Source organism: Emydura macquarii, unplaced genomic scaffold, assembly GCF_026122565.2.
Source record: "Emydura macquarii macquarii isolate MOO-44397 ecotype Brisbane River unplaced genomic scaffold, CSIRO-AGI_Emac_v2 contig_2897, whole genome shotgun sequence".
NCBI classification, from domain to species: domain Eukaryota; kingdom Metazoa; phylum Chordata; order Testudines; family Chelidae; genus Emydura; species Emydura macquarii.
Window position 1 is genome coordinate 33009727 of NW_027133034.1, and position 27593 is coordinate 33037319.

The following is a 27593-nucleotide window of genomic DNA, read 5'->3' on the forward strand; positions in this document are numbered from 1 at the left end:
AGCTATCTGATAGTAATAATGGTTAAATGTTTAGAAATCTGTCTTTTCATGCTTTTTCTCTTACAGAATAGATCTGTGCAGCCATTCTAAATGTTGTAGTTAAGTTACAAAATCATCCACTAGGTTCTACTGTAGAGTTAGTTCTTGGGTTAACTCAATTAAGACAGCTTTCTTATAGCTAGTAAATTAGACAGTTTTCAAATGTCATTACTAGAGCTGGGCAAAACTCAAGATTTCTAATTCATGGAAAATAATACTCATATCTTTGTCTAAAAGATGTATCAAATGAGCACTACACCCATAGGTGGTAAGTTTCAGGTTCCCTTCATTTTCTTCTACATTTCTTCTAATCTTTACTACAGTTAGTTGTAGTATTGTCTGTGACAAAGCTGTGTACCTCACACTTGAATTTTTGTTTAAAGTTTGTTATAGCTTTTACTTCTACTGCTGCTAAGTATTCTGCTATATAGGCATTTGTTGATGTATCATTTATTTCTTCAAGACAGACAACCCCCATCTTCTTTTGTCATACAAGCACATTTTACTGGATCACTGTATATATTACTACACCCATCAGTCTCAGATGAACAAATTTCCCATCTATCTTTTTTGCACGATGTTCAATTTCTTTCTCAGACGCTGTATGCAGCAACCGTTCAACATCTCATGCTGGGTGGAGTACAGCCTGGTCAGAATGATTGAACCATGTCAATGAAATGTTTTTCTGAACAAGACAAAAGGGAGAATTTGTTGCATAAACAAACCAAGCAATCTATCATCTATGGAGTCTTGCTGGAATTTATATAAGAATAGCCATACTGGGTCAGACCAATAGTCCAACTAGCCCAGTATTCTGTCTTCCAACAGAGGCTGGTGCCAGATGCTACAGAGAATGAACAGAACAGGGCAATTATCGAGTGATCCATCCCGTCTTCCAGTCCCAGGTTCTGGCAGTCAGATGTTTAGGGACACCCAGGGCATGGAGTTGCATCCCTGACCATCTTGGCTAATAGCCATTGATGGACCTGGCCTCCATGAACTTCTCAATCCTTTTTGAACCCAGTTATACTTTTGGCCTTCACAACATGTCATGGCAACGAGTTCCACAGGTTGATTATATGTTACATGAAGAAGTACTTCCTTATGTTTGTTTTAAAACTGGCATCTTAGGTTGACCTGATTATGTCAGTGCGCACACTACAGCCTTGTGCCCCCTGAAGTGCCCTACTACACTGACAGAACTCCACCTCCAGAAGAGCTGTAGGGCTTATGTCGGTGTAGTTAGGGAGAGGCAGTGTCCGTGCGGACACTGTGGGTTAATTACATTGGCTGCTGGCTCTCATTCTTCTCAATTGTATGGCTCTAGCAGGGAGCTGTGAAATTGACAAGAAAGTTGGATGGATGGTTCCAGCCAGAGCCTAGCAGCCCCAGGGCTGCTGCAAAGGCTCTCCACTCCAAGTTGGGCTGCCCTCCAGGGTCCCTGTTCCTTCGTGCTGCCCCGAGACTTCCTGCCAGAAGCAAGACTGCTTTCCCGCCCCCTCCCCCCCCACCCAGCTCTCAGCTCCCCATCAGGAGCACAGCTCTTCTCCCCCATTCACACCCCCTCCCTCCACCGGCTCTCTGCTCCCTGCTCAGTGGCTGCCATGCTCCTGGTGGGGAGCTATGATCCTGAAGGCAGCCCAGCTCCTGGAGGGGAACTGAGAGCCCAGGGTCTCAGCCCCCAACCCTGCCACTCTGAAGTCAGTGGAAGCTCTCCTGGTGCAAACACGCACCACCAACAGAAGGGCAGTGTGGACATGAACCACTACAGTAATTATTGCAGTGGCTGTAAGTCAACCTAACATAGGTCAACTTAAGTTTTTTATGTAGACATGCCCTCAGTCAATTTTTAAATTTAGAAAAATAGTTAGACACTTTACCTGTTTATATTACACCATTTATAAACATGGGGAAGTGAAAAGGGATGCAACACTTCCTCTAGACTAGCAATACCCCACAAAATAATGCTCAAATTTAAAAGCCACTCCCCTATCTCCAAATCAACTCGCCTAGTTCAGTTCTGGCCTATCTACTAATTCTGAACTCTGCTCTTTTCATTCAGTGCAACTGATCTGATTTCTTCACACTGCCCAAGTACAAATTCTAACAGATCTGATTCTCCACAAAAAGTTTACAATACCTTGAAGGGTTAAAAATTTAAAGGGCTTCAGTGAAATTTACATTTTGCAGATAAAAGTGAGCTTTCTTCTCTGTAGTCATGCAGCTTTTGTGCCTAGCGTGCCATGATGTTTTTGTAGTTCTCTGCTTGAAAGCTTCCTCTGTGACTTCATGTAAGAAAACCCAGTACCTTGCCATACACAAGGTTAGTTTTCACTGAACTCTATTGATAATTTTTAAGCAGTTGCAATAATAATACAGGTGTATGTAGTGCTATACCTTTAATACCACATTTGATATTTTGTAATTAGGATGAAGTTATGACATTGTCACATGCACTAATCTTTTCAAAAGGATATTATATATAAACACAAAGACAGCAAGGTCATTTACACTGAAAAGTTCATCTAAATGTTCCACAACAAGTTTAGAAGGTGTACTGCACAAACTACATGATATGCCATTAAGTAGCTCATTCCAGGCTCTCTCTCTAATCTGTGCTCATGTAAATAGCATTGTCTGTCACAAATCTAAACATCTTTGTGTGCAGAGAACAAATTACTGTATTGTTTCACTATTGCTTTGGAAATGGGCTCCAGAATACCACATTCTAATAGCATAGTTTGGGGCTCACTTCACATCATTCATTGTTCAACGTTAACATCATTTTTGCCAGTCAAGTAGGAAATCATGAACATGCACAGGAGATTTATTTGCATGAAAAACCTCAAAAGACTTAATTGTAGAACTGGGTACAACTATTATTCTTTAGTTTTTGCACAACATTATTAAAATGTTTACAATAAGAACATCTTTTGTTTCTCCAAGAAACAATAGCTAATATGGAGAACATACAAGGGATCCTTAAAGCTAGGAATTATTGTACTCTGCCATACAGAATGAAAGTGCTGCTGTTCGAAACACATTTGATATTCAGGGCTAAACATTATTGCAGAAGGACAAGATATATTAGCCACCTTCTGAGAACATAAAATGCATCCACAAAAATTACCTTGCATATTATATAAACTAGGATGAATGAAGCAGTGATTGGGCTAAAGAAATAAAAATAAAAATTTGGGTGAAATCCTGTGTATACATTTATTGCCATGACAGAATGTAAAGGATTGTTAACTGTGGTATCATTCATTAAACTCAGGATGATAAAATTGCCTGTTAATAATGATGTATCTTCAAGTGAAGGGTTTCTTTATTGAACTGCTAAGTGATGGGATACTATTACGCACTTGTAGTCTTTATCAATGTCAGTGTCAATAGTTCTAGCCATGAACATGACCGCTCAATAAAGTAACTTGTAAGGTGCGGGGCGGGAGGGAAGAGTACAGTAATTTCCCACTCTATTGTGTAAATTCTCAAGCACGTCTTGTGTCATGTAACATATGTGCATATGGACTACATGCACAACCACTTAAGAGCAAGCACGTTTATTTCTATTACCTGGTCTGGTCCACTACAAGACCTTTAGTAGTGGTGCCAGACACATAACCACATTTGCCTTTTTCTTTAAAAAGAATTTTATGGAACAGGGTCTGCCAGAGAGAACTTCACCAACGTAACCTGACGACAGTTCCCCCAAAACTTTTCATAATCATGACAAGACTTCAATGCAGCACTACCACTCGTTTCTTCACACAGCACTGTGGCACAAGTGTTCCATGCATGGTGAAACATGCACACACTTCTGGAAACATTTTAATGATCTTCCTTAAACTCAAGGTAACCTCTTCATGAAGGTCTTTACCTGGTAGAAGACAAGCTGATAGTTCACCTACAATACTGAGAAACAAAGCCTTGCTCACAATATGCTCAAAAATCTCAGCTCACACCAGGTAACAACACGGTGTGATATTCATCCAGTTATTCCAATCCTTAGTTTATCATTTTAAAGTTCACATCTACATATCAACTTTTGGGGGGAAGCGGGTGTTTGGGGGAAGGCAGTATCTGTAGGTATTTTTGAAGTATGCACCATGTTAATTAGGATCCTGGTTAAGAGGCTTCTGTCTCAACTGGTTTGCTTTGCTCAATATAGTCTAATACACAGGGATTAGCTAAAAAAATGAAAAAAAAAATCAAAAGATCTGAAGTAACACTTTTGCTTCAAAAAAAAAAAAAACAACTGTGTTTAATGTGCTTACAATCAGCATGTGCCTAGACACTTATATTAATATATCCATATGAAAAAGAATGCAGAAAAAAAGATGTTGAGTAGATTTTTCCTGCAGTTCAAGCACAGCTCTGAAGATTAAAGTCTGCACCTGAATACAGCACTACAATACCCACATGCATTTTACTGCTTGTAAACATTGATCCTTGAAATGTACAAGCCATTTTTCTTGTCAAAGACTGCCAGCCCTTCCTTTTAGAAATATACCAGAAAAACGGGAACGTCAATGCACACAATAATACCAACCAACATTTGAGAAGTTCTTGCAGTTCACATTTCTACTGTTTATGAAGTACAAATGCTGCCACTCAAATTATACTTCAGTTTATACTTTGTTAGTCCCTAACTCCCATTTTTGTTTGTGTGTATATATATTATATACTGTTCCATTATAGCAAAGAGAGGATTGTACTCTGTGGAAACGGAGAGGAAAATTCTCAGATAGGTTCGGTTTGGGATACGGGGGGTCGGCGAGACAGTGATGATTCTAGGGGTTTGCTTAATCAATAAACCCTTTATTTTATAACAAACAATTCTATCCTTATAACAAACAGTTCTATCCTTATAACAAACAGTTCTATCCTTATAACAAACAGTTCCACAGCAAGCAATTGCACAGCAAACAGTGATAGCAAAGGGCAGGAGAACTCCGTGCGCGAAAGGACAAAATGTGCCACCCAAATCTTTAGTGTTTCGTGATCTCTCCGGATCAACACATGGCTGCCAACGTGTGACACTAGGGTGCCCGGTTTTGGAGTTCCCCAAAGAAGTTACAAGACAAACACAACAGAGAACTGTTAATCCATACTCACAAACATTATATACAGGTATACCAGGTTGGCCAAATTCAGTTGCCGTTTGCTTTAGATACTGCAGACGGGAGAGCGCAGCTTTGAGGGATCAGTTCGCAGCGAAGCAGGCTGGGGAAGATGCGTCAGCCCGCCGAACCGACATGACCAGGAGATACGCAGGGTGCCGAGTAGATTCAATTCCTCTCTGTTCCCTGGGTTTGAACTTTTATAGTTTCCCACGGTCAGCAGAGGCTAAGCCGCATTGGTTGCTATTTGCTGCATGACCTTCTAAGGTCATGGCTTGGAGTTTAGCCAACCAGGTGCTCATGATATCCCGGGCAGGTATGGACCAGCCAACCAGGTGATTACAATTTTCCCGGGCAGTTGCTGACCACACACCAGCAGGTGAGGTCGCTTCATCCCCTTATAAGGAGACAGGTACGTGCGGCTCGTCCTGCTGATTCAACCCTCCCTAGGCTGCCTCTTTATCCGCGTGGGGGGGGGGGGGGGGCAGTGCACATGGCGCTGCAGATGCCACTATGCGATTTTGTCTCCACATACTCAAGGAAATATTGACACAAACAGTGAGGTTGTTTGGTTTTTCCTAGTTTCTGGCTGAAGCTGGTGCTTGTAAGCCAGACAGCTGAGTAAAGCTCAAACCAGAACAGACAGATGTTGGCTAGCTAGCAGGAAAACGAGAGGGGATGGCAAAAAAGAATATTTGTTCCTTTGATTATACCAGCCTTTTTTTCCCTCCCTCTCTCTCTTTTTTTTTTGGGGTGGGGGTGGTAGGGGGGGTTAAACAAAGTTCACATTCTAAGGGCATCTGTTGAATTCTCTACCGCTTCTGGATGTCCAAAAAGTTTCAGTGATCAAGAATGCTTTTTATATCTCTGCTTAGCAGAGAGGTTGAAAACTTTTCCCCTGGGTGCATCAGACCTTGCTTAATTATCCATGCCTCTGAACACCTCCAGATTTGATTTCTGCAGCGAGAATTACAATGCACTTGTGACAGGGTGCAGACACACTAACCTGTTCCTGATTCTCACACATACTCCAAGGAGGGGCATAACAGCTGCTACAGGAATAAGTAGGGAGAGACTGCCTGGGAGAAGGCCATTCTCCGAGCCCAGGGGCTGTGGGCCTGGGTAAGAAACCCCAAGCTAAAGAGTATTTTTGTGTCAAATTTTAATGTCTTTTTTTCCTGTTTCCTGTAGCCAAGAGATACAACTCTCAGAAATCAGTGTAAAAGGCAGTCATATCATCTGACAGGTTTTTTATGCTGAAATTCTTTACTGGTTTAGAGTGTTCTACAATTAATGCAAAGTTTCACACAGGGAGCATGCTATACCTATGTTCCATGCATTGGCTACCAATTAGTTTCCAGGCACAAATTACAAGTGTTAGTTTTGATCATTAAAGGACTTTATTATTTGATTACCAGGCATCTGGGAAACCACCCTCTCTTTTCATGTGCTAGCCATCTGGCAGCCTAGATTAGCAGAGAGCCTGCCAGTCCATAGATATGTTCAGCAGTGATGGGGAGCTCTCAATGGAAGATCCTCAACTCTGGAATTTGCTTTCCTCCCTTGATCCAACATGATCTAAGTTTGCTCACCTTCAGAACACATTGAAAGACCTATTTTCCTAAATTTTTATTAGAAAGGATGATTCAAGATGTCCAATTTTGTTTGCTTGTTTTGTTAAAGGGGGGAGATGGCCAAGGCGTTTTGTTTTAATTAATTAAAATAAAGGGTGAGACTGGAGACTGAAAATTTGATGTTCCAATGATAAATAGTATCACTATGAATCCACCTCAAGCACAGAATTTATCACCACAAAAATATTTGAAGTGGGATTTTTCCAACAAAAATAAATAAATCTGGAAATAGTGACATTTGGCCTGTTTTTGTCTTGCCATAGATCACCTCCATACCCTCTCCCCACATCCCTTGAATGTAAGATTGCCTGTGTAGAATACTTATGTGTAATATGCACTATACTGGAAAATATTTGGAAAAATTGCTTCCAAGAGGAAATTTACTATTTAACTAGTACTAGAGCTTTTGTTGGCATGATTGGAAACAAAACAAATTTTACAAAAGTAGTGGCAAATCTTTTAAAAACAAAACAGAGGAATGGAGCTTAAATGGGAATGTTCTAGCAACACACCTCCTATGCATATACGAGAGAGTTTCTGAAGTTGTCCTTTAAAAAAAAATATATATATAAAATGATCTTAAGCCCTTTGAGACAAAGTGAGAATTTTCTGTAATATTTTTTATTCCTGTGTGCGCCTCAGTTTCCCTCTATACTTTGCATTGCTACACCAGAAAATTAAGTTGGCTTAATTATGTCACTCAGGGATGTGAAAAATCCACACCACTGAGTGGCGTAGTGAAGCCAACCTAACCCTCTATGTACACAGACTGACAGAAGAATTCCTCTGTCGACCAAGCTGCCACCTTTCGAGGAGGTGGATTACCAGTGCTGATGGGAAAATCCATGAGAGTACATCATGTCTACAATGAAGCGCTGCAGCAGCGCAGCTATTCCGCTGTAGCATTTTAAGTGTAGACATACCCTTAAGACCTGCTCTTGGAGGTGATTGTGTCATGGAATTGTGTGGAGTGGCACGAATGTGTCATTAAGGGTCTGACTGAAAACCTGACTGGTATCAATGGAGAGCCCAGAAAGACCATGGGAAGCCCAGCGGCCAGGACGTTCACACCTAGCAACCAGAAAGCAAAAGGAAAGATATTTTCCCCCAGCTTTCAGCAGGGAAGCAAAGCAGAGGCCCCAGCTCAAGATCAATAGACTGAAAGGTGTCGGGAAATGGGGATAAGAATTGGGTTTTGGGAGGACCTCAGTAGCTATCACCTGGGACTAAGGATAGAAGGAAGGGAGCTAGAGTCAGAAAAGGAGTTCATAATAGTTTGGCCAGGATGGACTATGGTTTAACCTTTGACGATCTCTTCACTAACCTAAGGACTTTCAGATTCTGTATGCCAGGTGGCTAAATTATTACCTTGTTTTGAAAAGGCTACCTGCTATTGCTGCAAATACTAAGCAAGCACTGCACCCTGGAGGGCCTTCCACAGGGATCTGGCTTGGCTGGGTTCGAGGCAGGGAGCCAGAGAGAGAGACAGGTATCACTGGTACTGGAAGGCCCAGTCTCAGAGTGTTGGAAGCCAAAGGCCTCTGTGAACCTTTGGGATTTCGCACAAGAGATAGGTTACAGACTGAGAAATAGACCAGACCCTATGGATCCATGATACATGTACCCAGCTGGATTTTTGGGAGGGGTTTGTTGGTTTTGTTTGTTTTTAAAAAACTTTTGTTCTTATTAGCAAAGAAAAAAACCCACAAAACTTCATATTGTCAAGGAATAAACCAGATTTGTCAAAGGATAACTAATAGGTATGAGACAGTTGTCATCGTGCCTGGTATGGAACATAGCCAAGAGGTCCAACCTCAGATCAGACTGTTAAAAAACTGGGCAGACACACCTACACTGGTAGTAAATTCTATAATTAGATTTAACCAAACCAGCAACAAATGTGTGTTACTAGATCAGCATACGAGTTTACCATGGAGCCAAAAACAGTCCCCTTAGATGCTCAATTTATATTACCACCCAGACAAACTGGATTTCTATGATAAAAAGTTATTAAAACCAAATTCACAACACATTAGGTTCTTGCAGTCCCAGAGGGCCATACATTTACCCAGATCAATGAATGCTCAGGACCTTACACCAAAGACAACTCTGTAGCTATTCCTTTAGTACACTAACTAAGAAAAAATAAATGAGAGTTACAAAAATACATTACAGTTGGATTAAAGTGGAACATTAAATCTGCTAGTTTTCCATAAGTCTCTCTGGGATGCCCAAATAGTTTTGGGGACCTCAGTCCTTTTGTTTGAAATTTCCCCACCAGAATTCACCAGTCCAGAGATCGGGTAGGAAAGAGGTGGCCAGGGGCCTTTTCTCTCCCCGTTTATATCTTGACTCTTTTTGCTGAAAAAATCCTGGTTCTGTCATGGGTTCAAGCAGCTTAATGGCATGCTTGGACATCAGTCCTTCATATGAATTGAAAATTCTAGCTTGCACCTTTGGCAAATGTGCCGTTTGAGGTGTCTTTGGGGATGATGTGCAGATGCCCTTGTTTATAGTTCTTTTGTTATTCCTGAAGAGCTCACCTGTGGGCATTTCTGAGACTCACAACATGTTTGAATCACAAATATATAGCAAAATTTCAAAACTCCACATGCAATGTTGATACACACATTAAAAGAATCTGCTGCGTATCTTCTAACTTTCCCAATGATCCCTTGCAAAGGATACTTTTTGTACAAGATTTGTAAATTTGTAACAGTGGTGACCACATTAGTGTGGATGATCACCATCCCCTTTAAAAAGCATCACAACAGCCATTCTTGAAAACTTTGTGAATAGCCTTTTGAGAAAAAGAATCTATGACCTGGAAAATGAACTCCAAAAGACATCAGACTGGAAGGTAACATCTAAACTGCAGACTCAAGCAAGACTAAAGGATTATTTTCTAAATAAATCATCATATGGAAGAGAAAGGGATGTATTTGCTTTCCCTATTCTATGTGCTGTAGAACAGGGAGTTTCTAAGTCAACTAGTCAGTCTTCTTCCTTCCCTGCCCTCCTTCATGTGTGTCAAAATATATTTTGCTTTTATAGCAAGATTAACTAAGGGATTATTTCAGTGGAAATATGTACAGTATACATTTTGTATCCACTATGGATACCTCAAAGTTTTGAAGACAAGGAAGAAACTGACAGCTCACATAGTGCAAAAGAAATGGCTTCAAAGGATTCAGATATGCAAGATACAACAGCTGTTTTATGATGAGATCCAGTTAGTTGATTTGCAACATCTAAGTTAGGGCCCCCTTTTCTGGTGGCTACGTTAAATTACTGATAACATCTAAGAGCGTTGCAGTATTTGTTTTAATTGGGCTTAGATGACACACCTAAATACACACAATTACAATATTTAAATCTCCAGGATGAGCAGTTCTATTATCCAGGTTAAATGGAAGTTGACAAAAGCTGCAGGGGTTGAAATAATGGCCTATTCACCTGCCTGCATGTGATCTTTTGGCCAAGCAATTTCCCCATCCTCAGATTGACAGGAAGAAGCAAATGTTGCAAGGTAGTCGGCTGACTGCAGCTGTACATCAGAAGCATGAACACTATTCTTGGGCAAAACACAGATTGGTAACAATGGCAGCCACTGAAATAAATGACTACTAAATGATGGGTGTACAGTGCTTATATCCATACGGATTGGTATACAATTAACCATATACAACTCAGAAATGGACCAGTAGATTAATTTACCTATCTATCATAAAAACTGGAAAGAAAGGAGAAAACAGTATGTTTAAAAAAAATAAAATCAAACAATCAGCTTGTTTTCAAGTGAATAGCCCGTGGAATGCATTCGCTAGCAATATATGGAATACTGACATGTAGTAAAATACTAACCCCCAAAATTAAAAGAAGTTAAAAGAAGTTACAGAATGTAGACCTGAATAACCTCCTTTAGGGCAGGTCTACACTTAAAAAGCTGCACTGGCACAGCTGCACCAGTGCAGCTGCTCCGCTGTCGCGCTTAAGTGAAGACACTCCTACACTGAAAGGAGAAGCCTCTCCCAACAGCATAGTTAATGAACCTCCGCAAGAGGCTGTAGCTATGTCGACGGGAGAAAAGCTCTCCCACCAACATAGCATTGTCTACACTGGCAGTTAGGTCAGTATGACTACGTTGATAAGGGATGTGGATTTTTCACACCCCTTAGTGACGTAGTTATACTGATATAAATCTGTAGTGTAGATCTGGCTTAAGTTAGTGGAAGTAATGTTATGTCATTCTAACTCTCCGCAACACAGATTTAACAAACAAAAAGGTACCACCAAGACATGTCCACACTGATCTATCAATGTGACAAACAATCAATACATTTTCTTGACTTCACTGTAGTAGAAATATAGTAAATTAATTTAAGTACTCCAACTTCAGGAGTGACATTAAGCTAATGTCCATTTTAGTGAAATTTGAGAAGTGCCACAAGTTTCAAGTCAGTAGGTGTAACTATCGTCCTTGACAATATTCTCAGTCCTTCATAAGAAAAGGTGCAATAAAAGATTAGCTTCTAATAAAAGCTAATATACCAAATTACTACAGTTTTTGATATTGTAGGATTTCAGGCCACAAATAATTAACTTTCAAAAGCATTATCACAGTGCTGAGTTGGTGTTTTCAAAGGTCTTGTTCAAGTTCTTGAACTACTAGCATGGATAAAAACATCTGTAAAACCACAAACTGACCTAGTTAGCAGGTAGGTCAAGTTAGTCTTCATACGCACCAAAGAAATGTAACAATGGAGGCATAAATCACAGTTTAAAGCAGCCAATTTCATCATGTAGTTAGAACTCGGAGACCCCAGCACTGAAAATACTCCTCTGAAAAAAGACCTTTGCACTATCTAAGAACATGAACTTACCGTTCTACTGGAAGTTCACAGTAGGATTGTAGGAAGACAGTCTTGTCCTGCCTACCATCTCCCAACAGTGCTGAGATAAGGAGTCTTACATGTCATCAGGAAGTATGCTCCATTCTATGCTAATCTGCTCTGTGACCATGAACTTTGGTCAGGCAGACTTCGTCTAATAAAAACATGATTCAAAAAAAGGGTACATGGATAAAGATAGGTATTAAAGTGGAGAAACTTTTATTCTGAGATAGAAGGCTTCCAAATACTTAATTTGCTTAAGTAATTGATAATTCATTAACAGTTAATTAGGCATACTAATAGCCATGCGACAAAAGTAACCTTGTACAACAGGGGCTGCAGAATTCACAAGTTATAGTACACTTGAAATTCGAACAATTTAAAAACTACATATGTAGGAAAGCAGTCTGATATGAGAGCGCCAACTATAGACAAGTACCTGTAGGTAATGCATATTTTGAAGATACAGGAGTTACAGAAAAAATTTAAAAAGGAGGAGAAAACTAAGCTACTCAGGAAAAGCATGATTCTTAACTGTAATACTAAATTAATTACTGATGGCGCTGGTGACAGCACCTATTATTAATGTTGGCTGATAGTTCCCACTATAAAAAAAAGTAGTCCTTGTTTTTAGTTGCATATAAAACTGTGTCACACTTTAATTATTTGAGCTGAAGTGAATTTGTTTCAGAAAATTTCATCCAAAACTGTTAAGCCATTTCCAATAATGAGGCTAGGAAAAAATATGTTTTTCCTACAATAAAAATTTTTAGCAACTACTTTTTTGAACAAGTCTCATGACCCCATACTTTGGACTGGGAACTTGAAAAAAGTGGGTCCCAATTTGGCCAAGTTATAAGACTTTGGATGAAAAAATAACCTAAATTCACACTACTTAGATGTTAGCAGCTACATTCCACAAAGATTCCATCAGCACTGGGCATGTTACAGCCCGCAGCTGAGAAGGACTTTCCCTGCAACTGTCCTCCTCAGCTGCTGGCCGGAACAAGCCCAGTGCTGATGACTTGTACTGCTGTGGGCTATGCCAGATCTGGTCTAGACACCTGAAATGAGAACAGGGAGAGTCTCTCCTGTGTTCTGAATGACTTCTCTGCTGGCTTCAGGCAACATGAAGGAGGAAGCTCCCTGATTCAAATGCAGATGGGACAAAAGTTGATAGTAGACTGGGATGAGGAGGCTAGGGAGGAGTGGGGGTGACTGAGATCAGATGAGGAGCTGGGGGCAAACTGGGACTGAAAACCAATGAGGGGAGGGAAGACAAATCTAATGAGGAGCTAAGGTGCAGGGGCAAGTCTGGACCTGGGTGGCCATAGAAACTGACAAAGTGCTGGGGATCCACATGCTCAGTTGGATGAGGAGCCCCAGAAGGAAGACTGGGAGGTGAGGGACATTGGCAAGGGGTGTGTGCGCAACTGCATCCAGAAGACTGCTCTGACTTGGGCTGGGCAAGACCCTGGTAGGGACAAAAACATGTGAAGCCAAAAGGTGGCTTGAAGCCATCTTTGCTTTTCGTCCCGGCACAGAGTATGTTCCCCTCCAAAAATTTACAGACTCATCTTAGCAACTGACAAATTGCATCTTTTAAAACTGAATCTGTCACCATCCAAAGAAATTAACGATATAAAAAGATTTCCCCGGGATCATGTTACTCTGAATTGAAGAACTTATTTTAAAGAAGAACAGTATTTTAAATATTTCATAGCAGTATCAAGATAATTATTTGTAACCCAATTTCAATATGAACTTACCTACAAAATGGTGTTCAGAATGCAATCTGAATAAAAATAGCTGCAAATAGTAACTCTCTGTTTCAGGCATACTATTTTAGCTGCAAAATTGTGCAAACTGACTCCAGAGGACAGTAAACTGCACTCATGTAAATAAAAAGTTGTGTTCAAGGTTAATTAAACCATTAAGCCCTTCTGTTTGTAACTTATTTTCAGAAGACAAATTTCAGCTTGGCTTCAGGAAAGTACTATATGTTATTTATTTCATACAGGTCATCCTGAATGTTTAAGAGCATTTGTTTATTCAACACTGCTTTGTATTTATAAAATAAAAATAAAGCTTATGAGAAATTCACTTAAATATTTAAGTTTTATAAAAATTGTGTTACCAGTTGTTGAAGTTCACCGTTTAGTGTTGACTAATTTAAAAAATCTTCAGGGCCACCACCCACACACACCTTCCCTGGCTTTAGTTTGTACTGCCCTGTAGAGTTCCTAAGGAGCAGTGGCACAACTTAGTAGACCAGGGAACCTGAGGCACATAGCAGCTTTATGGGGGAGAGGGAATTATATGGTCCACTTACACTACTACATTAAAGGAAGTACTGGAAATGTAAAAGCAAGATGTTTCCTGACCAGCTAGGTAAGCCCTGAAACTTGAAGTACTGCAGAAAGTAAATGTGAGCTAGAAGACACTTGTCGTCTATAATAGTTTTTGGAGTACCTTTAACTTGCTACACCTTCCCAGGCTCCTGGCTGTAGACTTTTCAAAATTTACAATCACCCAGCTGGCAAAAGTGCCTGCCTATCAGAGCTCCTACCCTGTATCTGAGCAGGGACCCTGTTCCTCCAATGATCTGAAGAGGGCTGAGGTGTGCAATTATCAAGCTTTGACGTAAGATGTTGTGTCAGTATTTGACACTAACAATTTTATTTGTCAACTTTTAATATTTTCTCCATCCATTTCTATGATATAAATAATCATAGTTTCATAAATATGGATGTTTCTCTTTTAAAAAGTGAACCTATTAAGATCAGTTAGTTATTTGTTAGCTACCTAAATTTTCTGGATTTAGAACAAAGCCATTTCTAAATTAGAGGAATATGGGACACACACACACACACACACACACACACACACACACACACACACACACACACACACACACACACACACACACACACACTGAAATTTAAACCAAAAAAATGAAAAAACCCAAACAATCTCTTTTAAACTCAAATTACTGAAGAGATTTATTTTTAACTTTGAGTTTTATGTATTCTGTACGCTAAGAAAAATGTTATTTCTTGTGATGATGCACATCTGTTTTCCACCCCACCAGGCATTTAAACCTTATGTTAACTATAAATCAATCAATCAATCTCAATGCAGTTGGTCTTATTTAAGGTCCCACTAACAATATTCCATATAATTTACTATTTATAGGATAAAGCATAATAGAAATTGAGAAATATGTTATGGAATCATCACAGCAAGTGTTGCATAGGTAAGAAATTTTAGGTCAGAACAGATATAAAATTTAAATGCACTTTTTTGTAAAGACTGACATGTTGATAGATAGATAAATAAAGCCAAACATCAACTTAAAAAGAATATCTGAAATTCTCTTCCCACATGTTACATAAAACTAAGGCACTAAACTAAAATATTTATATACAAGGAAAAAATGAGGGGTCCTTTTTGAAGCACTGAGTGCGTTATAATTAAAAATACAGTTAGATATGTACAAAACACTCCAATAACAAACAAAAATACTAGTAGTTCCTCAAGAATCATACAACCTACAAAATAAAGTAGGTTTATTATCCCATCTCCCTCTTCCTTTCCATATTTCCCCAAAGAGTGAGAAAAGGACTAATACAGACCTCCAGTTGTGGACTCCTGCATAGCTCTGGGACCACCCCTCCAAACTAAGGTGAGCAGATAGCACCATCAAGTGGTAGTTTGAGGATGAGCACAGAATCCAGAAAGGCCCATAAACCTTCTTCAGAGTAGTTTCTTCAATTAAGTTTGATCCAGTCTTTTTTCAGCCCTTGCATCTCAACAAATCATATTTGCAACTCACTCATTTTTCTACTGACAGCCAGGGCAAAGAATATTCACAAGTGGTCACATCAGTGAACAAACAAATTGTCACATGCTGCCCATAATGGAGATGCCTTGCTGGTAGCTCACAGCAGAAGGTGTTTCAATGGCAAAATCCTATGTGACAGGAACTAGATCACAGTGACGGAGAAAGATCTGCCAGGGTACAAGTCTAGTAGAAACACTGACTTCCTCAGAAAACTGATTCCTTAAGATTTTGAATAGCCAAGAACCACCTCCAGCGACTTAACACATTACTAGATCAGGTTGTACCCTACACACAGGTAACAGAATGGATACAGAACACATTTCACTTCCACCTTGATTAGGCTCAACAGCCAACTCTGACTAATTCAGTTCAAATTTCCATCAAACGGGGTGATATAATTCCATAGTCCAGAGCATCAATGGCAGCTAACATCATCTTCTAGTGAGTTACTCATTCTGTTCAATTTATTCTGAAGCGGATTTGGAGCTCAGCTTTGAAAATGCTGGAAAGAAGAACTGCTAGGCCTTCCATATTCCAAATGAGAAACAAGAACTGATAAACTTCTCAGGCCAGGAAGAGAGAAAAAAAGATGGCCCACAGCTCAGCCAGATCAACACAATGTTCCTACCTGATTAATCTTCCACACAAAGAATGCCAAAAAATTCTCAGAGTGAGATACAATCTATCCAGGTTTTTCCTGCTCTGCTTATCACATAGGATATGGTCACCTGACAGAGTTACTGGTATGTTTGTTCGAGGCTAGAGATATTCCAGCTACATCGGATTTGCACCCACACATTATCTACGGTTAACTACTTGCTGTATCTATTCCTAGTCTCAAGAACAGTGTGCCTATAAGTCTACATACATTATGTATATAAAAAGTCAGTCTAATTTGCAAAAGTTCATACGACATCTCCTCTGCAACCTTTGGTTCAGTTATTTTAAATTCACGTCATCATTAAACCATGAAGCCTTCTGTACTGATAAAGTCAAACTATAGACAGAAGCCAGAAAGTCAAGTACTCCAGACAAGAGATGTAATAGCCTTCAACTAGTTTATTAACAATTTAGCCTGGGGCTGCTGTGATTCATCAGTACTACATCAGCTTGCACAACAGTTTTAAAATGTTCAAAATATAAATACTGTGTTACATATGTGCAATCATTATGCAACTTGAAATATTTACTACTCATGCACACTGCAGTAGCAACTTCTTGCCTGCTCTTTAAAATAGGAAAACATAATTAATCATATGAAAGACTTTGTATATTTTCCTCTCATGATTGCTGGTGCTCCTTTGTCTCTTTACTGTTCAAGTACTGCATATTTGCAGATGGATAATATTTTATTTGCCTTTTTGAATTCTTGGGAGTGTTAGTTATTTTTAATACCATTGCATAAATTGCTAAAAATATTTTTGATAAAGTGATTTAAGGTTAAATATTGAGACAGACATTACTTCTAAATGGAAGATGTTTTACATGACAAATTAAGGGTTTACTCAAACAGTCATTAAAACCTGCCTTAAGCAGCTACTTGAGAGAGAAAAATAAAAAGGCATTCTCCTAAAAAGGTGAAATATAAAACTATCCAGTACATTTAGGGATAGCTTGAGGATGTCTCTTAAGACAAGAGTTTCAGTGTTCCAGGGATAGCTGCACCATTATCCCTTTCAGGTCTTCTCAACTGCACTCAGGTGTCAGGCCACATGTCTTTACCTATCCTGGGATGGAATTCAGACATTCTCCCATGCTTGGACCAGGCCCTGCACTACAGTACCTTGTGTATCAATCATTCCTACCCAGCAGGTCTGGCTGAGTTTGGGTACCTGCCATTTTTCCCTTCAGGAGTCTGACCATAGTATATTGTGATCAGACAGTCCTCTGAAAACAACAATATTGATTATTTTTCTGTAGGAACAAAGCATTTCAAGAAAAAGGATTTTAAAACAAACAGCCTACACATCTATCTTACCTTTCCCTTTTAAGACTTATCATTCCCTAATAATTTAGGCAGCACTTACTTCTTCAGCCCCCCATCCTTTGTCTCAGCTTCCCCCACCCCATTTCTCTCAAGAGTGTGTTCGTTTTTAAGCATGGCAGAGTTCCTTGGTTTAAGCTAGTTTTGGAAGTTATCTGGAGAGAAGGCAAAAATCTCCATAGCTAGTAGTTCTGGCGCTGTCTTTTAACAACTCACATGTCTGTAGAGAGGTAGCTTATCTTGAGCCATTCTTTCCATTCCTGACTGGTTTTTTTTTAGAAAGTCTCACGTTGTGTTAAACGAACAGTCATACAGAACACATCTCAATAACCATATCAACATACAGTATTCATAAATTACAGAACAGCTCCAAATCCATCACAAAGAGGATCTGCAAGAACAGTCTTCAGAGGTACAGATTTTATTGTACCCATATCTGGAATAAACAGTACAACACTTGAGTAAAATATTTAATTCAGTAATTTAAAGAAAATGTAACTAGCATTCACATGAACAAGTGATATCAGTCTATATTCAGGAAAGACTGATGTTGCACAGGCATGTCTCTCTTGCCCCAGTAACAGCAAGTGACCATTTTGCATCAACTGCAATGAAATACTAACCACTTAGAGAGAAATACAGATTGTTCTCACCAAGAAGAGTTGTTATTTTTCACATGACCCATAACTTTAACACACCTTTGGCATGAAAAAGTTATTAAGGTCCTTTCCACAAAGGAAAAACCATAACAACTCACTGCCACCATCATCACAGCTTGAAAGTTATGGATAATATGAAAGATAACTGCCCTTCCCAAATAAATTATATAAGCAATTTTTTATTATGGAATTAGAGGGTATTTTTACATCAATCACTGTACTTTAATAACCAACAATTTAAACTCACTTTAGATTTTGTGATTGAGTCATAAAGGAAGCCTTTTCCTGCCTGTAAGATTCTTTTATCAGAAATGGCACATTCATCAAACAGTGCCTATAGGTTGGGGCCTTTATTGTGCAGTACAGGAAGCAGTCAAAGCTATCAATCAAATCTCTTGAAGAGGACCCACCATTTCTTTAAGTTGCCAGAACTCTAACTAGGATAGTACTGACATTTATAATTTAAAATAATTTTAGAATAAGATGACTGAGTTCCACTTATTTCCTAACTAATGTCTTTAGAGGGAATGCCACCTCTTTAAGAGATCAGAATCTTAAAGTGAGCCTGGACTGGTGAACATGCTCTCTCTATTAAAGAAGAGATGAGAGAGGCAAATCGCACACTTCTCACTTTCATTCAATAAATACACACATCAACTTGTCACTACAGAGGCATAACGAGCAGTGCTTGTGTATTTTACATCATACAGATAGAGTAGAGAGAAAGCCTCTCCACAGTTAAATGATGCAAATAGCCTTGCCAATAGCACCTATCTAAGTTATCATCACTTTCAGATGCAATAACTTGGAATAGGAGTGCAATCTCTAATTTTGGGAGTAAGTTACCTTGACACTGTTTTCCAATGTGAACATTCATAGTCAAGCAAAAAGCAAACATTATGTTTTAATATTAAAAGTATGAGAAAGATGTTTTAAATATCGAAAACACCAAATCTCACAGAGTAGTATTTTTAACCTCCAGCCTTCAACTGCAGTGAGGAAGGAGTTCCTAGTCCAATTCCATTCCATATCTCAGACCTCAAAGAGCGTGTGTGTGTGCGCGCGCAAGGACAAAACTCACTAGTAAAACTGGCTTCAAACAGTCACCTCACAATTTCAAAAAGCCTGTTGGAGATAGGGAGTATAGACTTGTAAAACATAGCTCACATAGCCACATTCTGCACTAACTTGAGAATATGAAATTTAAAGACAAACGTGCAGAGCAGGCTCAAGGGAAGAAGAGTATGTACCACAGTAAAGGAGTTCTGCCTCTGTCAGAAAGTGTTGTATCTTGCTAAGCAGAAGCAGACGAAGAAAGCAATAGAGTTGTAAAAAGTTTATTCTATGGTGGGAAAAATTCATAACTGCATACAAAATTCCAAGACATCCATTTGTATTGTGAATAGTAATTGATTACAATCTGCAGGTGCAAAAAGGAGGTCTTTTAAACATCTGGTTCCAAAAGCCTAGCAGATCAACTTCTCCGTACAACACAGCAGTCATGATATAACCTCATGCCTCTTGAATGCACAACTGTGGTTTCATTCCTCAACAGAAGTCCTTGCAACAGTTAAAAAACATTTTTCCCCACCTGCAAAAGTACCTTCAAATACTACTTATCAGAGTTATAGAAGTCGTCTTAAGTTATTTACTGAACCATAAGGACAGTGAATTAAAGTCAGTTTAGGCATATCATCATTGTAAAAGCAAGGTTTCATGAAATCTAAGCCCAAAATAACTGTTTCCAATAAAAAACACACTTGTTTATAGTAAACTCCTGCTCCTGAAGTGTTTGAAATCTACAGCACTGTGCTAGTGCAGGAGATACTAAAACTGACTAGGCTATCTTCATTGTCCAAGTAGTTGCAGCATACATAGTAAACTCAACAGCATTAGCAGCAAAAGCAGATTTTTAAAGTTCAGTTTAATGATGTCTGGTGTCAGTAGCAATATATGAAGTTTTGGTTTTTTGTTGTGTTTTTTTAAACATAGAGGATACCTGACAACCTTTCTTTAACGTTCTTTGCATGAATCCTTCAAAACTTGGATGAGAGGGAGGGGATCTTAACTCCAATTCCTTAACGCTATTGTACAGACATAATTTTTTGTTATTGTGAGGCTAACCTGTGGATTAATCTCATTTAATATCTTGATATAATAATAATGAAAAAAATTAATGCTATGGGAGGAAAAGACAGTGAACTATAGCTATTAGACACTATTTTAACCGCAAGGATCTATAACACAATGCCTGCTGTGGAGAGAAAGCTCTTCTAAACTGACGACTGCAGAGCCCTTTACTTAGACAGAGGTCAAGCATTTCATTTCTACTCACTGTTGTGAAAAGAAAAGCTTTCTTCCTACAGAAGGCTCTTTGCATATTGTCTACTTGCATCCTTCTAGGAATGATTTACAAATTGTTTATCTACACTGGACTGCAGACCAAAACAATATCAAAATAGGATTAAAAGAAGAGTGTAGATGAGAGGTTTGAAAAACAAATGGAAATATCTGACACAGAAAAAAAAGGGTCAAAAATAACCTTACGTGCAACAAAGTGATAAACAGCTTCTTCTCCACTCATTGTAAGGAAAACTGACCATTGACAAGCATAAAACAAAGTTCGACTCAAAAACTTGTGTTTTGAGAATCTTAATTGTGCCCTTAATTGTGTATGTGCATTACAGTTATGTATTTAATTACATGATCATATCCTTTTTCTCATAATACAATATTTCACAACAACTTTATATACAAGAGTAGCGCCCTGTAACATCTGTTATTCTTGTATGTTGACTAAAACCGCTCAAAAACCAGAATTCCCATCCCATCTGATATTTTGACATTTGTTTTTATCTCAAATCGGGACAAAGCCTAACAAAATGTTTTCATGGAACAGGAAGTTCAAATAAAATTGATTAAAAAATGTTGAAATAGAACATGGTTACTTTCCTGAATAGAAACATTTCATTTTGGTTTGTCAAACTAGATTTAAATATTTTGTTTTAGCTTGGTTCAACATTTGTGTGTGATCCCTGAGCTGCCATGGTAACTCATGGGAATTCTGGTTTCAGTTCATCACAGCCCCATTCTCATTTCCCAGCAAGTGGACTGCATTTCCCATGATGCAGCATAGAACCCCCTTCCCTGTCTCCTCAGTTGAGCTGATATTAGGTAGCCCAGCTCACTGAGGAGAACAGGGGCATGAGGTATCCAAATCACATTTCCCCTGATACACTGCAAAAGTTCAGGCAAAAACAGATTAATGTCTAACAGATACAAAACAAAAACATTTTGATTTAGTTTGACAAACTGTACTATTTTGATTCATGTTAACCAGATCCCAAACTAAATATTTCATGTTGATTTTTAACTCCAGTGGAAAACCTAAATGTTTTGGGAAAACTGAAATTCCCATGCAGAAAATTTCTATTTTGCAGAAACTGCATTTTTCATTGAAAAGACAGTGATGGAAAATTCCTGACCAGCGCTAGCTAATATTTTTACTAAGCTCATGATTATAATGGCACAGAAATATGCCTGATTACTGTGATTTTAAAAGCAGAATTACTCACTGAAATCATTTCAGTCTAAAAGTGTTCTACTTACTCATGTTACAAGTAAGTCATGCCATGTTCAGCCTGCAGCTCTCTCTATACCAATACCACTAGGGTCTCCACTATGTATGCAGAACTTCAGGATCAGCTTTTAAGAAATCACTCCATAAACTACAGCTCCAAAACAACTATTATGCTCAAAAGATACTATTTGAATATACACACTTTGTATTGTGTGTGCAGATACTAATTTTTCACATGCATCAAGCATTTTTGGCCATTTATCTATGTATTTATATTCCCCCTCCCAATCACTCTAGTGTCTGGGATTCTCACAAGTATTCATGAATTTATTTTCAACTCCCATTTGAGGTAGGGATATATTTATATCCATCTTACTAATGACAAACTGAGGTAGAGAGAGATGAGACTCATCCACACAGGAAGTCTGAGACAGAACAAGGACGTGAATTCCAAATCTCACTGGGTATATCTGTCAAGTACCTTAACCACAGATCTCTCTTACCTGCACCACAATTTACTTGAGTTTTGAAAATTTATCCCTTAGAAACTAAAGAAACATGCCATAATCAGCAATCATTTTGAATGACGCTGTTTTTGTGAGCACTAACTTTAGTTTTCTTTTCTTATTTATTTTCAATCACTCTTCGGCCACAAACTACCTGGTAGTTTGGAGAAAAAAAGAATGAAATGAGTTTTTGTTAAAAGACCCCAGATTGATAAATCTTGAATAAGGCCTCCATATATCTACAAAGATGGGTGAAACAGAGAAAGGCACTAGAGCTATCCACCAAGGAGTGAGACTCAAAACAGAGGCTGCAGATGGGGTAGATCCTTCCTTCTCACATCAACCCAAAAGCTCTGAACTGTGGGTGTGCACACACACTTGGAGGGTAGGGAGAAATGTGGTGCAGCCAAGAGAGAGACAGATCAGCTTGGCAGAGATTTCACCTATATATTCTGAATATCTCTGTTGTGCCGTTCCAAATCTTTTGCAGTCAAACCCAGTACTTAATTCTGTCTCAGAAATCTTATATTTGTTAGGCATAAGTACTGTGACATATGTAATGCTCATGTCACTAAAGAGTCTCAGCTAACTAAGCTTGATATGTGAGGAGCAGAGTGAAATGTAGCTTTAGATTTTCCCATTCTTTTATTTAAAGTGGAATATCTTCAATGTTTCTTGTGTTACTTTAATGGACTGTAAGAAGTTTATGATTATTACTCTTTACAAATAACCTATATTGTTATTTCTGTGTCTTACACTAGAGTACTCTGATTGCCTGGAAGTATTGCATCTTGGATTGGAATGGTAGTAACTGAATAAAAAAATTTAAAAAAATAAAGCAAGCTTTGATAATACACACAGGAATTGCCATTCTAGATCAGACCCATAATCTAGTCCAGTAAACTGTGGCCAGCACCAGGTGCCTCTGACAAGATACAAAAACCCCACAGTAGGTACGTGACAGGTAACTTGCCCCTGTGAAGTCTCATCCTAAAAGTTAGATATTAGTTTAAACTCTGAAACATGAGGTTTTTATCTCATTTCCCAGTTTTGTCTACATTAACTGTTATAACTCATGATATCTCTGTTATTCATATAAACATCTACTCCCTCTGTGAATCTTACTAAATTCATCTTCTGACATCCCTAGGACAGTGAGTTTCACAGTCCAATTATGTGTTAAGTGAACAAATATTTTCTGACCAAAAAAGCAGACCTAAACTGTTGTTTCCCTTTGAGCCATAACAATACATAACATGGAAGGAATATGCTAAACATTTGACCAAGTTCTGCCCTTAAACAAGTGCATAACTCATTGAAATCAAGGGAATTGTACATACATATTCAAGACCAGACCTTGTCTCACTCTAAACACCGTGATACCCATTGCATATGCTGAAGTCACTCCCCAAAAAATAGATGAAGTGAAGTATGTCAGATTAATGTTCTCTTGGGACTACTCCCCTGATTTGGAGCTCACTCCCTTGCTTCATAAACAAACAAATACAAATTAGGACCTTGCTTTTGCAATTGGATCTGTGGATTTAGAACCCTGCACAAACCCCTACCAAGTTTAATGAGTTCTGTGCAAGGCTCCAGTTGCACAGACCTAGTTACAGGAAGGAGCAAGGCCTACATATTACACGCATCTTTTAGTTGATTATTGGCCTTTTCCCTAATATTTCTCATCTCTTCACCACTGGTACAACTCCCATGGTGGGAACAGTAGATCCTGGAAGGCGCCAGGTAGCCAGCAGTGTTTTAATCACCACATCATCTAACCCCAACCTTGTTTTGAGTTTATTTTATCATCCCAGCATTAGCTGATTAATTCTTTTAATAAGGTGAGATGACTAATCATTCATATTTTATTTTCTACTATGAATTTCAAATTATTGGATAGAAACATACCATTTTGTTTTTAAATAAATCTAAATTAATCAAAAAAGAGCTCATTGTGGTTAAGATTTCTGGGAAATCACCTGGGACCATATTTTTTACAGTACGCTACCAACATAAGACAAGCAAAAAATGGCCCAGGGTAGACAAGAGTGGTGGAGCCTTATATGACATCTGGAAGTGCAAGAAAGATTCAGAATACCAAGCTATATGCCTATGTTTTGTGGTGTTCTTGTTTTGCTCTGAATAAGGAACTTTGATAATTAGCATTTCCATTTTAATGCCCATGGTTAAATAAAACTGTAGATTAAAATTTGTCACATATATTGTGCTTCTTTGGAGAGCTGACTGTGAGTAGCTCCTATTTGGCCTGTGGACATCTTTACGTCCTCATATCATCTATCATTCAAAAAACCTTGAATGCAAAATTTGAGAGGAACAGTGTCAATCTGCATTTGGCCTAATGTTTATGTTTTGCAAACACAAACTTCTATAAAATCTAACCACAGAAGGTTTCTACTACTTAAACATTCACATGAAGAATGCAGATTTTTTTAAAACAAGTGTTTTCCAGTACTGACAAAACCCAAAACATTGTAGTGCTGGGTGGCTTAAAGTGAAATTGACTATGTCCAAAAGCATAAACTTAATTGGTTTTCAGTGCTCAGCTTGTAGATAGGCAAAAGTCGGAGCATAAACAATGTCAAAAACGTAGTGCTTTTCAGTCTTCCAATAGCCCCCTGATTGCTAACACAGGGAAATCAGTTTGTTTACAACATATGATTTTTAAATCGACAGCGTCCCGTTAAGGGAGGTCCACTGATAAACAAGATGGCACTATCCACCACTGCAATTTAAAAGCTGCACCTTCTCTCCCTTAATACACTTGACTCTACTACGGACTCTTCTTCCTCTCACCTCAAGACAAGCATTACAAGGTCTGTTGTTTTACTATCATATTAAAGAGGTAAAGCGTGTCTGCATGTATGCGTGCATATAAACAATGCAGCACAGGAAACTTTGGTAAAAGGAAAGCTGAAGTGTTTCTTGGGCAAGGTAAACAGAACAGGACATCAAGGTACAGCCAGAGGAGGAGATCCACACACTCGTCAAGCAGCGCTGACCCAGCACTCGGGAGACAGGAAGGGGTGTAAGGCGTCCATTAAAAGGAAGCCACAATGAGACTTTCTTGCTAAACCCTCAAGTAAGCAGAAAACACAAAAACGCTCGGTTCTTGCGCCGTAAACGCGTACGAGGCACACACCGCTAAGCACAGGGGGGGGGGCTGTAATGGAGACCCCAACTACCGCCAGTGCCAGCACGGGCAGAGGGAGCCAGCTCCCCGGGGGGACCCGCTCCCTCCCCAGCAGCTGGGCGAGCAGCCTCCGTCCTCTCCTCTCCTCCCCCCTGCTCAGCCCTGACCCTCGGCACGGAAAGCAGCCGGGGGAGCCCCGGGAGAGGCTCACGCTCTCCTCTTGCTCAAGCTGCGCCTGGCCGGCCTCCAGCCCCGGCCCCACCGCTGCCAGGCGCGCGGGCGGCAGCACCCAGGAAAAGTTGCTGAGGGTGCCACGGCCCAGCCCGGGCTGGGGCTGGGAACCAGGGGGCGCGAGGCGGGGCAGGTGCCCCTTCCCTGCCGCCCGGGAAACACGTGCCCAGGAGGGCGGCTGGGCAGGGGGCGCCCGTGCCGGGCAGCCGGGCGGGAGGAGGTTGCAGCTGACCAGGGAAGGGAGGAGGGAAACGACCCGACCCGACCCCCCTGGGGCCCGCAGCCCCGCGCACTCACCCGCTGCGGCTCCGGTGCTGGCGGCTCCTCCTGGCCGCAGCTGCTGCCGCTTTGCCCGACGCGTCCCCGCCGCCCACCCCGCCTGACGTCGAGAGGCCACCCCGCCCCCAGGCAGAGCCGCCCTCCCCGGCCCGGCCGCGGCTCCGCCTCCCGGCCCGGCCCGCCCCGCCGGGATTCCGGGAGCCACCCGCCCGCTGGAGCAGCCTCCCCAGCGCCGGCCGGACGAGCCGCTTCTCACGTCTCCGCCGGACCCCGCCCCCACCCTGCCGGGAAAGAGTCCGGGGTGCGCGCAGCGGTCGGGCGCCGGGCAGCATACGCTCGTCTAGATTAAAGAATAACTCCTGTGTTGGGGTGTGAGTGTTTCCCTTGGGACGAGCCCCCGGTGCTGGGCATAGGTGCTGGAACTAGGGGTGCACCAGCACCATCCCCTCCTGCCCCGGCTTGAAGTGGTTTCTATCATATGCAGGGTTTATAATTTGGTTTAATGGCTCTCAGCCCACCCCCCTCTCTCTCTCCCCCCCCCCCGCCCCCCATACATGGTTCCAGCACCCCTGTCTAGGGAAGGGAGGCGTTTCACAGGAAACCCTCCTGAGCTGTCATAAGAGATCAGAGAAAAAGATTCTCTCTGGGAAAATCTCCTATGCTAGGGGGAAGGTGGCTTTGAGGGCATAAACCTCTCTGTCCCTTTGATTTTTGGGAGAGCTTTTCTTCAGACAACGCTGTCTGCAAGAGGAGGAGGAAGAGTTGGTGAAGGCAGAGTATAAGCAGCAGGGAGAGGGTTAAACCTCCTTTTTAAGGAGTCTGGGGCGTTCCCACTGGGGAAATCCTTGAAAACACCCTACTATTTAGTACATTCTCTTTGTGAACAGCCTGGAGAAAGGGGACAAACTATACTAGAGGCAAGGAAAGAACATTGCTCTCACTGGAAAAGCTCCTAGACAGTCAACAACATCAATCACTGAAAGCAGTTTTGTTATGACATCATGCAAAGAAGAAGTGCTAGGGATTCTCTAGATGCTGGTGCCTTTGTCATGCATTTGGAATAAAATTAACTGTAATTTTCAAATCTAACAGAGAAAAAATAGCTTTGGTTGGTTGTTGGCAAGCTGATAGTGAGGGAGACTGCAGTGCGGTCTCTGTAGAAGGATGATCCAGCTGTGACAAACTCAATGGTATGATTTTAACTGTCTGGGTGAAATATTCTATTAAATCGCTTATGAGAGGGTGTTTTAAGCAGATTTAAAATTAATGCCAACTGCTAGATTGTGGAAGCTTTATGTTGGTGAGCACTTGCACAAATAATCCTAATAAATAGGAATAATCATATGAGTAAATGCTTACCAATATGAGTAACAATGAGCACAATCTAGACCCAAAAGAGTAGTTTTCCCCAAATGAGTGAATGTTGGCAGGTCTGAGATTACTTTTGGGGTTCTCTGTAGTGTAGATTAGGTTGTATGCCAATCCACCCTAAAGATGATAAGAGTAATATAACCTGTGCACAGTTGTCTTGTGGAGCATTTGGGTAATAACTGATGGGAAAAAGTGGAAGAGACCTAAACAGGAAAAGGACCAGTGCACAAGCAGACTGTTCACAATAAAGTTAAGCACACGTGTGTTTGCAGATTCAGCATCTCTTTTCAAATTAAA

General features: G+C 40.2%; 1 protein-coding gene across 3 annotated transcripts in view; it reads right to left on the minus strand.

The window, feature by feature from the left end:
- PAM (peptidylglycine alpha-amidating monooxygenase) overlaps positions 1–26004 on the minus strand; it is a 218229-nt gene extending 192225 nt beyond the window's left edge. For all 3 annotated transcript variants that reach the window (XM_067569136.1, XM_067569135.1, XM_067569134.1), the window contains exon 1: positions 25944–26004. The gene's annotated coding sequence lies outside the window, so the exon portion shown is untranslated. The remainder of the gene's footprint in view (positions 1–25943) is intronic.
- Between the last annotated feature and the right edge of the window lie 1589 nt (positions 26005–27593).